This window comes from Pieris brassicae, unplaced genomic scaffold (assembly GCF_905147105.1).
Source record: "Pieris brassicae unplaced genomic scaffold, ilPieBrab1.1, whole genome shotgun sequence".
NCBI classification, from domain to species: domain Eukaryota; kingdom Metazoa; phylum Arthropoda; class Insecta; order Lepidoptera; family Pieridae; genus Pieris; species Pieris brassicae.
The window spans coordinates 105,141-117,640 of record NW_025576139.1 but is presented as its reverse complement, the minus strand read 5'-3'; the positions used below and the strand labels follow the sequence as shown (position 1 = coordinate 117,640).

General features: G+C 51.0%; 1 non-coding gene across 1 annotated transcript in view; it reads left to right on the top strand.

The window, feature by feature from the left end:
• Positions 1–10,623: 10,623 nt before the first annotated feature.
• LOC123719581 overlaps positions 10,624–12,500 on the top strand; it is a 1,906-nt gene continuing 29 nt past the window's right edge. The window contains exon 1 of the ribosomal RNA XR_006755646.1: positions 10,624–12,500. This exon is cut by the window's right edge and continues 29 nt beyond it. This is a non-coding gene — a ribosomal RNA (small subunit ribosomal RNA).

The window sequence follows — 12,500 nt, the reverse complement described above, 5'->3', positions numbered from 1 at the left end:
GGGAGATAAGATATAGGCGTCTCGGTCTGACTCTGGTGGAGCGGTAGAGCTTAGGTAGAGTCGTCGGTAGAGTCGTCGGTAGAGTCGTCGGTAGAGTCGTCGGTAGAGTCGTCGGTAGAGTCGTCGGTAGAGTCGTCGGTAGAGTCGTCGGTAGAGTCGTCGGTAGAGTCGTCGGTAGAGTCGTCGGTAGAGTCGTCGGTAGAGTCGTCGGTAGAGTCGTCGGTAGAGTCGTCGGTAGAGTCGTCGGTAGAGTCGTCGGTAGAGTCGTCGGTAGAGTCGTCGGTAGAGTCGTCGGTAGAGTCGTCGGTAGAGTCGTCGGTAGAGTCGTCGGTAGAGTCGTCGGTAGAGTCGCCGGTAGAGTCGCCGGTAGAGTCGACGGTAGAGTCGACGGTAGAGTCGACGGTAGAGTCGACGGTAGAGCCGACGGTAGAGTCGACGGTAGAGTCGACGGTAGAAACGACGGTAGAGTCGACGGTAGAGACGACGGAAGTTGCAATAGGGTCATAAGCGATGGACAAAAATGCCTTTGACGCCATTATGGCGTCAAAGGAGCGAGAATTGGAAGAGTTGGAGCGGCAGGGGCGAGAAGCAGGGTTTGCACCGCGCAAGTCCCTGATGCGGACCCCCCCGCCGCGCGATACATCGGTGCGTCCACGGGAAGATGGTGCTCGGAAGCGCAAGGGTACATCGCCCCTAGAATTGGAGGAGGCGACGCGGCGGCGGGTATGCCAGGTGCGTACGCCTGGCTCAGCTTCTCCACGTGCGGAGACGGGACCTACGGCGGAGTTACCGAGAGAGCCCGACACAAACGCTCCGACAACCGTGGGCAAATATGTCGCGGAGGCGAACTCGGCCGGGGAGGCGATCATGGCGGCGACATCGGCGTCGACGTCGAAACTTAACAAGTTGGAGATAGCACAGATAGGCACACAGGTGCAGAAATTAACAGGCATCATTGCCCTCCTGTCGGCGCAGCTGGGCGAAGAGCGCCTTAAGATATGCGCGCTGGAGCACGGTGCGCGCAGCGGAAGACAGGAGGAGGGCACGACTCCTAAAGAATCGGCAAACAGTTACGCGAACGCGTTGAATACGGGGCGAGGTCCTAAACCAAAGCCGTCATCGGCGGGAACGGTGTTGGCCTTCTACCCAGCGGCGGAGAAGTCGGAGGAGATAAAGACTGCGGACCAAACAAAAGCGGCGTTGAAGAAGGCGTTGGACCCCCAGACCTTAGGCGTCGGAATTGCGCAGGTGCGCAAGATAGGGAACGCGGGTGTGATTGTCCAGGCAGCAAGCAAGGGAGACGCGGACAAAATTAGGCGCGCGGTACCGGACAATTTGCGGGTGCAGGTCCCGAAACCGAGGGCCCCTCTCGTTGCGGTCGTTGCGGTTGACGGCGCTAGGGTAGACTCGGGCGCATTCCTGAGGGCGCTGCGCACCCAGAACTTTGCGGGTCAACAAGAGTGGCGAAAGGAGGAGGTCGACGTGGCCTTCAAGAAGAGCGCGCGAGGAGGAGCGTGCACCACGGTGGTGCTGCGGTGTAGCCCAGCTTGGCGAGACAAGCTGGTCTCCAAAGAGCGGGTCTATATAGAGTGGGAGCGTCATGTCGTGCGCGATTACGCCGACGCTACCTGCTGCGGGAAGTGCCAGGGCTACGGGCACGCGGCACGCTTCTGCAGGGCAACGGTGGACACCTGCGGGAACTGTGGCGAGGATGGCCACACGCATAAAGCGTGCAAAAACACCTTCCGTAGGTGCGCCACCTGTAAAAAAGCAGGGAAGCCGTCGGAGGACCACCGAACCGCTTCGGTACAGTGCCCGGCGAGACAGGCGGCGGAGAAGCGATCCTTAGAAAGAACCAACTATGGATTATAGGTCCATAGGCGGTTCACGAGGAGACAAGACGGACATCTCGGTCGGACAAGTAAACCTGCAAGGGTCGGCGATGGCCACCAAGGAGCTGCCGGCTCTCGCGAGGAATCTGGACCTCAGCGTCTGTCTGGTGCAAGAACAATACCCGGCAGCTAGGCTGCCGGGCCTGTACCAGCACGATGTGGCCCCAATGGCAGGAATCATCGTGCTGAGAGACGATCTGGCAGTGCTCGTACTCCGCAACTTGTGCACGTCTCACTGTTTCGTGGCACAGCTAGGAGGGGGGGAAAACACCGTGTACGTGGTGTCGGCGTACTTCCAGTACAAGGATGAGATAGCCCCACACCTGGAGCACTTGGAACGAGTGCTGGAAGCGCTTCGAGGAAAATGCGTGGTCATAGGTGTCGACACAAACACCCACTCTCAGCTGTGGTACAGTCGCGAGGACCAGTGTGAAGGAAGAGGCAGAGTGGCAGAGCAGCGTAGGACGGCTATGGAGAGTTTCGTGCTGTCGTGGGGTCTCCTGGTCCACAACGTCCAAGGCCAACCGGACACCTTTAGTTCACCGAATGGGAGCTCCAACATTGACGCGACTCTGGGAACGAGAGGAGTTCGGATCGACGGATGGACCGTGCACGCCGATCTCAGCGCGAGTGACCACCGCCTGATTACGTTTGTGATCCATCTCGGATCAGCTAGTTCCTCGGGACAACTGCATCAGGCGCGTAGCAGTGAACAGGGCATGGAGCCGATAAGGTTTCGTGACCGCGGGGTGGATTGGGACCGGTTCCGCTCGGACTTAACGTTGCGCGTGGGCAGGATAACGTTTAACGCTCCTGCTCAGGCTATTTGTTCGGCGTTTACTTCCGCTGTCGTGACTTCGGCGGAGAAATGTTTGGGGGTGGTGAAGCCTAAACGGCATGGGGGCTACGAGTGGTGGTCGGGTGAACTGGACGGCCTCCGCAGGCAGCATAATAAATTTCGTCGGGAGTGGCAACAGGCAAGGCGCGCGGGCGGCCTGTGCGAAGAGATTGCGCGAAAACGCTTTCATCTTGCCCGTACTAGGTACCGGAAGGCAATGCGGAATGCCGAAACCGAGCACTACAGAAGAATTTCCGACTCTGGGAATGAAGATCCCTGGGGAATGGCGTACCGGCTCGCTAGCGGGCGCGTGCGCCCACCCTCGGGAGTAGTAAACGGTATGAAGCTATCGCAGGGATTTGCTACGAACATGGAGGAAGCGATGTCTGGAGTTCTGGCGATCATGTACCCGGACGATGATGTGGCGGTCGATTCGCCGTACCACTCAAGGGTACGCCTTGCCGCCGCTTTCGCGCCGTCGGGAAAAGACGTGGACATAGTGGACAGGTCAGCACTCGATAGGATCGTGAAGAGCCTACCTAATAAATGTCCGGGGCTAGACGGTATCACGGCGCGGATTGCCAAGGTCGTTTGGAATGTGGCCGCGTCGGAAATGATGTATATTTACAGCAAGTGTGTCCGAGAAGGCGTGTTTCCAGACGTTTGGAAGATCGGAAGGCTGGTTGTTATACCGAAGGGCAATGGGAGACCACTCACGGACCCGAAAGCGTACAGGCCCGTTACGCTTCTGTCGGTACTGGGGAAGATCCTGGAGAGGCTGATCTGCGAGTGTACACCGGGCCTATACGGCCGTATATCGCCCAATCAGCACGGATTCATGCACGGGAAGTCGACGGTGACTGCTTTGAGCAGAGTATTGGACGTCGTGCGAGAGACGAACCACAAGTACGTCCAGGCCATCCTATTGGATATCTCGGGCGCGTTCGATAACGCATGGTGGCCGATGGTCCTGGTCAAGTTTAAGCAGGGCGGTTGTCCTCGCAACGTTTATAGACTGCTGTGTTCGTACTTTACCGGTAGAAGGGTGGGGATGTTCGCGAATAACGTGTCCGTCTGGAAGAACTCTACCATGGGTTGCCCACAGGGCTCTGTTTTAGGGCCGACACTGTGGAACATTCTGGTGGACGATTTGTTGCGGATGGCGGTGCCCCCAGGAGTAGAGCTGGTAGCGTACGCGGACGACGTCACGGTCTTGATCGAGGCGAACTCCCGGGCGGACATCGAGTGGAAGGCGGCGACCACTCTTCAACTGGCGCTCGAATGGGGCCAGCGGAATAGGCTGTCGTTTTCGTCTTCGAAAACGCAGTCTATAACATTGAAGGGCAGGTTCCAGCGTCCGCCGGTGATCCGGCTGGGGGGCGACTCGGTGAAGGCCGTCGGCGTGGCGAAGCTGCTCGGCGTGGTGCTGGACGAGCGCGGCACGTTTGCGGAACACGCGCAAGACATCGGCGACAGAGGTGCAAGGTGCTTCGGGAAGATGGCTAGAGTGTCTGCCTCCAACTGGGGTATCAGATACCCGGCGCTCCGGTTGTTATACTACGGAACATTTGTCGCGACCATTACGTACGCGGCTGCGGTGTGGTATGGCAGATCTCTTGCGTTTGTGGTGGCGAGTCGGCTGCTGCGGGCCCAGAGGTCTGCGTTGGTGCTCTTGACGAAGGCCTATCGGACGACAAGCACGCCGGCGCTGGCCGTCCTGGGCGGCGTGCTGCCGGCGGATCTCGAAGTGTACCGTGCGGGCAAGATTCAGGCGACGAAAAGGGAAACGGCCAAGGGAGAGGTCAATGACCTAAAGCGTAGGGTCCACTCCGAGGTGGTTGACAAGTGGCAGGAGCGCTGGGAGGTCGAGGAGAGGGGGCGCGACCTGCAGCGCTTCTTCCCTTGCGTCAGGGGTAGACTTCGCGCGGCGTGGGTAGCGCCCGACTACTTCACGTCGCAGCTTTTGGCAGGTCACGGCGCGTTCAACGGCCGCCTGCGGGACCTTGGTCTCAAAGAGGTCGGGACGTGCCCGTGCGGGCTTGCGGAGGAGTACAGGGATCACGTCCTATGGGAGTGCGGGCTGTACGATCGGGAGAGGGAGGAGATGCTGGACCGCGTGGTGACGAGCGGGCCGGGACCGGTTTACTTCGCGGATCTCGTGGCCTCGGAGGCGAACTATGCCGCGTTCAGTAGATTCGCACGCGCCTGGCATCGCGCGAGAAGCGAGATAGATGCCGAGGAGAAGGGACTGAGGCGAGCACTGCACGAGCAATACACGACGGGACGCGACGCTGACGTGGAAAGATCGACACCGACGACGAGCCGTTCTCTTGTGTTGTCCGCAGCCCCCCGGGGGGAGAATGCGCCTCGCGCAGCCCTCTCGAGAGAGAGGGAGAATGCGCACGGGACAGAAATTGCGTAAATTTGTAGGGAGTCAAGAGAGTGCGCCGGTGACGATGCACAGAGTGCGTATAGACTCACCGGCGCATCTCCCATTGATTCGGTCGAGACCCGGTCCGCATGACCGCGAGGTCGGAAGGACCATGGGAAGGTTGGTGGGTTATGTCCCTATCTACTATCTAGCGAAACCACAGCCAAGGGAACGGGCTTGGGAGAATCAGCGGGGAAAGAAGACCCTGTTGAGCTTGACTCTAGTCTGGCATTGTAAGGAGACATGAGAGGTGTAGCATAAGTGGGAGATCGTTCGCGGTCGTCGCTGAAAAACCACTACTTTCATTGTTTCATTACTTACTCGGTTGGGCGGAAGCGGTGCGCGGTCGATTTTGCAATCGGCTCGCGTACGGTGTTTCGTTCCAAGCGTGTAGAGTGGCGACGTGGCGCTCGTCGCTCGTCGCCGTTCAACTCCCGCGTGATCCGGTTCGAGGACACTGCCAGGCGGGGAGTTTGACTGGGGCGGTACATCTGTCAAAGAATAACGCAGGTGTCCTAAGGCCAGCTCAGCGAGGACAGAAACCTCGCGTAGAGCAAAAGGGCAAAAGCTGGCTTGATCCAGATGTTCAGTACGCATAGGGACTGCGAAAGCACGGCCTATCGATCCTTTAGTATAAAGAGTTTTTAGCAAGAGGTGCCAGAAAAGTTACCACAGGGATAACTGGCTTGTGGCGGCCAAGCGTTCATAGCGACGTTGCTTTTTGATCCTTCGATGTCGGCTCTTCCTATCATTGCGAAGCAAAATTCGCCAAGCGTTGGATTGTTCACCCATCAAAAGGGAACGTGAGCTGGGTTTAGACCGTCGTGAGACAGGTTAGTTTTACCCTACTGATGGCGTGTCGTTGCGATAGTAATACTGCTCAGTACGAGAGGAACCGCAGTTTCGGACATTTGGTTCATGCACTCGGCCGAGCGGCCGGTGGTGCGAAGCTACCATCCGCGGGATTATGCCTGAACGCCTCTAAGGCCGAAGCCAGCCTAGCCGAATCCGGCAAGGATATTCTCACTGTGGAGCCCCGAGTGTCGGGAGGCTCTAAACAATGTGATTTTACTAGTCGCGCGTCACTCGTGACGCGCGACGTCGGAGCCCATTTGGAACGCGACGATCGGTGCGAGCGGTCTTAACACGTGCACTACGGCGTCGAAGTTTCGAATACAACTCAGTTCGATGTCGGGGCTCGGAATAGTCTGTAGACGACTTACGTTCCTGGCGGGGTGTTGTGCTCGGTAGAGCAGCGTCGTGCTGCGATCTGTTGAGACTCAGCCCTACGCCAGGTGATTCGTCCGAGGACGAGATCGGTGGTTATTACGCGTTGTTTGTTCGCTCTTGTGAGGCGGCGGGGCGTGTGTCGTCCGTCGTCTCTTTGTTGGCGGCCGCGGTGGTGTTTGATTATTTTTAATTATCAACATCGTGTGTGTGTCCAACCGATGAGAGACGACGACACGAAGTATAACACAACAAACAAACAATCAATCAATAATCAATTATATAATATAAAAAATATTATATTTTTGTAAACTCTATTAAACAAAACAAAACGATACATAGTTTTGATTAACAGGAGAGTTTTTATTTTTAAATATTCAATTTTAACTAGAAACGTATCGCTGTCGCTAACAAAACCCCGCTAGTTACAACACACATATAATTGACAGAGTTGTAGATATCGTGCCGTTGAGCGGCATCTTGTCGCGTCGCGTGGCGATCTTGTACGAGAAACATTCGGCGCGAAGCTGCCGACCGGCCGGTCGGTCGCGCGTCGCTCTTGTACGAGAAACATTTTCTATTTTGTATTGTAAAACACGCAACGCACAATAAATATATAAAAAATACATACATAAATACATATATACATACACACATACAAAATGATAAAAATTCATTTTGCATCATATTAAAAATAAAAAAATAAAAAATATTAATATACAAACCTAAACCTAACCTAACCTAACCGAACAATGGATGATAATTGGTTTTTGTACTGCTCCGACGCTACGGGAAATGCAGCCCCTCCACCCTTGCGTACCAAAAGCGCAGGGCATTTTATTCAAGCCTACGCAGCCTCGGCTTTTTTGGTCGCCTTCGGCGACCAGCCTCAGCCGCTACGGCTTGCATGATGCCCGCGCTTTGGGTACGGCGGGTGAGGGCTGCTCTCCCTGCGCGCCTCCGAGCTTTTATATACACTCTAGGGGTAGGGCAGACAAGACCGCGTGGATAGTGGGGCGCTCTGATTCGGTTTTGGGTACTTTTTGGATATTCAATAAGTAAGTAAGTAAGTAAGTAAGTAAACACTCAATTCTCACTCAAGAATTACAATATAATACACAAAATTTACAACTTACAAACAATGAAATGAATGATCTTTTTCTCGTATGCATCGCAAATGATCGATACTTTCAAAATAATCTGAACCCTTACACTTAGTCAACTCAAAGTGATTGACGTTTGACATCAATTTTATGTCGGTTTTATGAAATAGATTTTGGTCGGCGGTCGGTAACGGCCATATATGTCTTATATATCAATTTGTATGAAAAAGTTTAAAAAAAAAAAAAAAAAACTCAATCAACTAAGTAAGTAAGTAAGTAAGCAAGCACTTAAGTTTCTTTTAGTGAGTACTATCTAGAATAATTAAAAATATCGACATTTAAATCGACGGTCCCTATTTGGAAGGTTAACCTATAGCCCTAATAATAATTATATTATTATGATTATGACAATGTTGATGTTGTTGCACTAGACACACCATAATAAACCATAAATAGTTTTTCTTACCAGAAGAGTTTTTTTTTTTAAATATTCAATTTTAACTAGAAACGTATCGCTATCGCTAACAAAACCCCACACCACACACCACCACACGTTACACACATATACTTGACAGAGTAGATACTATCTACATATCTATCGACAGAGTTGTAGATATCGTGCCGTTGAACGGCATCTTGTCGCGTCGCGTGGCGATCTTGTACGAGAAACATTTTCCTCTGACATTGTATCGGAATAATTATTATAATTCATTATTATACATACATACATACATACATACATACATACATACATACATACATACATACATACATACATACATATTATTAATAAATTAATTGTTTTTTTTTTTTTTTTTTTTTTCTTCAAATAAACCCACATTGCCATTTCTCTGAGCGTGTGCTGCGAGCTTCAACGAGAAACATTCGGCGCGAAACTGTCGAGCGGCCGGCCGTCGCGCGCCGCACCTGTACGAGAAACATTTTCCTCTGACGTTGCATCGGAATAATTATTATAATTCATTATTATACATACATACATACATACATACATACATATTATTAATAAATATAATTGTTTTTTCTTTTCTTCAAATAAACCCACATTGCCATTTCTCTGAGCGTGTGCTGCGAGCTTCAACGAGAAACATTCGGCGCGAAACTGTCGAGCGGCCGGCCGTCGCGCGCCGCACCTGTACGAGAAACATTTTCCTCTGACGTTGCATCGGAATAATTATTATAATTCATTATTATACATACATACATACATACATACATACATACATACATACATACATATTATTAATAAATATAATTGTTTTTTTTGTTTTTTCTTTTCTTCAAATAAACCCACATTGCCATTTCTCTGAGCGTGTGCTGCGAGCTTCAACGAGAAACATTCGGCGCGAAACTGTCGAGCGGCCGGCCGTCGCGCGCCGCACCTGTACGAGAAACATTTTCCTCTGACGTTGCATCGGAATAATTATTATAATTCATTATTATACATACATACATACATACATACATACATATTATTAATAAATATAATTGTTTTTTCTTTTCTTCAAATAAACCCACATTGCCATTTCTCTGAGCGTGTGCTGCGAGCTTCAACGAGAAACATTCGGCGCGAAACTGTCGAGCGGCCGGCCGTCGCGCGCCGCACCTGTACGAGAAACATTTTCCTCTGACGTTGCATCGGAATAATTATTATAATTCATTATTATACATACATACATACATACATACATACATACATACATACATACATATTATTAATAAATATAATTGTTTTTTTTGTTTTTTCTTTTCTTCAAATAAACCCACATTGCCATTTCTCTGAGCGTGTGCTGCGAGCTTCAACGAGAAACATATCTATCAATACAAATGTCTATGCAAAAAAAAGAAAACAAACAAAATCATATCAGTCAATAAAATAAATAATAATATTTTTTTACTACTACTACTACTACTACTAGTACTACTACGTGCTACTACTGCACGCCAATACACATACATAATAAAATGAAAAATCGTCTCTCTCTCGCTCGCTCTACGAGAAACATTCGACGTCCGCTCCAATGCCGACGCGGACTATTGCTCTCGGTATAGATGTGGAGCGAAACAGTCGTGCGCACAGCGTCGACTCGTTCTCGTTGCCGCGCGTCGTTCGTCTCAAATAGACACGAACGACGGACGAGAGAGAATGTGTTCTTGTTTTTGTGTTTGTGCGAAGTGTGAGAATATTATATACATATATTCGCGCATGGATGATATAGATATGGGTATGGATTTTCGGAGGAAATTATATCAAATTCGTATTTCGAATGCGAGACCGCCGAGATCTTTCCCAGCTCTCTCTCTCTCTGTGTGTGTGGTGTATAGTACATTTTATATATCTCTCTTGTGTCAACACAAAATAACAAAGAATATACATACTACTCCTCCTCATATTTTATATAATATAATATAAAATTATATTATAGCACCGCGTTCGCAGACCGTATGGTGATGTTACCAATCGACCAAGATTTGGGACCGTCTCCCCCGGTGTTATCTGTGATGTTAAAAGAATACGCTTCTAGGCACACCTCAACGCAGGGCGCCTAGCGTGTTCGACACGTGCGCGGTCGCCACGGCGACCGTATATGGAAAGAATGTATAAAAGAGGACGCACACGCGCCCATCGTCGAAACGGTGTGCGCAGCGTCGTGTTGGAATTTATCCCTCAAGCTCCGGGCGTTGATCGTATCTAGTGCGAATCATGCGTGTGTGTGCGCATGTAATTGCCAGCCGAGTTTTAATATGTTTACAATAACGTATTGAATAAAAATTGAGAAGTTGCGTTTAGATGAATGTTCAATTTTCAAATTGTCACAACATCGATTCCCGCCCGCGGGGTCGTGTTCGTTGCAGTTTTATGTCCCTCACAGTGGTCGAGCATCGTTGTACATCACCTCGTTGCGAGATCGTGACGGGACGGCCGCTCGTAGACCGGTCAAAGTTAGTCTATCGATATGAAGCGCGAACGTCGCGTCGCGTGCAAATTCGACGCGTTACGTTCACGCGTGTCGAGAAGGCGCGCGCGCAAGCGCGCGCCCCTCGACGCCGCCGAGCCAGCGGCTCGCCGAAGCCGCGTGACCGCGGTGTAGGCGTGTCGTTTGCGTAAGCAGCTCCCTGGTTGATCCTGCCAGTAGTTATATGCTTGTCTCAAAGATTAAGCCATGCATGTCTCAGTGCAAGCCGTATTAAGGCGATACCGCGAATGGCTCAATATATCAGTTTTGGTTCCTTAGATCTTACTCAGTTACTTGGATAACTGTGGTAATTCTAGAGCTAATACATGCAATCAGAACTCTGACCAGTGATGGGATGAGTGCTTTTATTAGATCAAAACCAATCGGCGGAGGGCCATGCGTCCGAAGTCGTTAATTTTGATGAATCTGGATAACTTTTGCCGATCGCACGGTCCAGTACCGGCGACGCATCTTTCAAATGTCTGCCTTATCAACTTTCGATGGTAGTTTCTGCGACTACCATGGTTGTCACGGGTAACGGGGAATCAGGGTTCGATTCCGGAGAGGGAGCCTGAGAAACGGCTACCACATCCAAGGAAGGCAGCAGGCGCGCAAATTACCCACTCCCGGCACGGGGAGGTAGTGACGAAAAATAACGATACGGGACTCTTACGAGGCCTCGTAATCGGAATGAGTACACTTTAAATATTTTAACGAGGAACAATTGGAGGGCAAGTCTGGTGCCAGCAGCCGCGGTAATTCCAGCTCCAATAGCGTATACTAAAATTGTTGCGGTTAAAAAGCTCGTAGTTGCATTTGTGCGCCGCGCTGTCGGTGCACCGCATCCGCGGTGATACTGACACGTCTGCGGAGCATATCGTCGGTGAGCCGGCGGTAAAACGCCGGTTCAATATCAAAATCCTATCGCGGTGCTCTTCGGTGAGTGTCGAGGTGGGCCGACAATTTTACTTTGAACAAATTAGAGTGCTCAAAGCGGGCTCAAAATGCCGCTTGAATATTTCGTGCATGGAATAATAGAATATGATCTCGGTTCTATTTTGTTGGTTTTCAGAACTCCGAGGTAATGATTAATAGGGATAACTGGGGGCATTCGTATTGCGACGTTAGAGGTGAAATTCTTGGATCGTCGCAAGACGAACATCAGCGAAAGCATTTGCCAAAGGTGTTTTCATCAATCAAGAACGAAAGTTAGAGGTTCGAAGGCGATTAGATACCGCCCTAGTTCTAACCGTAAATATGTCATCTAGCGATCCGCCGACGTTACTACAATGGCTCGGCGGGCAGCTTCCGGGAAACCAAAGATTTTGGACTCCGGGGGGAGTATGGTTGCAAAGCTGAAACTTAAAGGAATTGACGGAAGGGCACCACCAGGAGTGGAGCCTGCGGCTTAATTTGACTCAACACGGGAAATCTCACCAGGCCCGGACACCGGAAGGATTGACAGATTAACAGCTCTTTCTTGATTCGGTGGGTGGTGGTGCATGGCCGTTCTTAGTTGGTGGAGCGATTTGTCTGGTTAATTCCGGTAACGAACGAGACTCTAGCCTGCTAAATAGGCGTCGTCATTCAAGGTGTGCGCGACTCTCGGGGAGCGCAACTCACTGGCGACGTATTAAAATTCTTCTTAGAGGGACCGGCGGCTTCGAGCCGCACGAGATTGAGCAATAACAGGTCTGTGATGCCCTTAGATGTCCTGGGCCGCACGCGCGCTACACTGAAGGAATCAACATGTTCTCCCTGGCCTAGAGGCCCGGGCAACCCGTTGAAACTCCTTCGTGCTGGGGATTGGGGTTTGCAATTATCCCCCATAAACGAGGAATTCCTAGTAAGCGCGAGTCATAAGCTCGCGTTGATTACGTCCCTGCCCTTTGTACACACCGCCCGTCGCTACTACCGATTGAATGATTTAGTGAGGTCTTCGGACCGACACGCGGTGGCCTCACGGCCGTCGGCGTTGCTGGGAAGTTGACCAAACTTGATCATTTAGAGGAAGTAAAAGTCGTAACAAGGTTT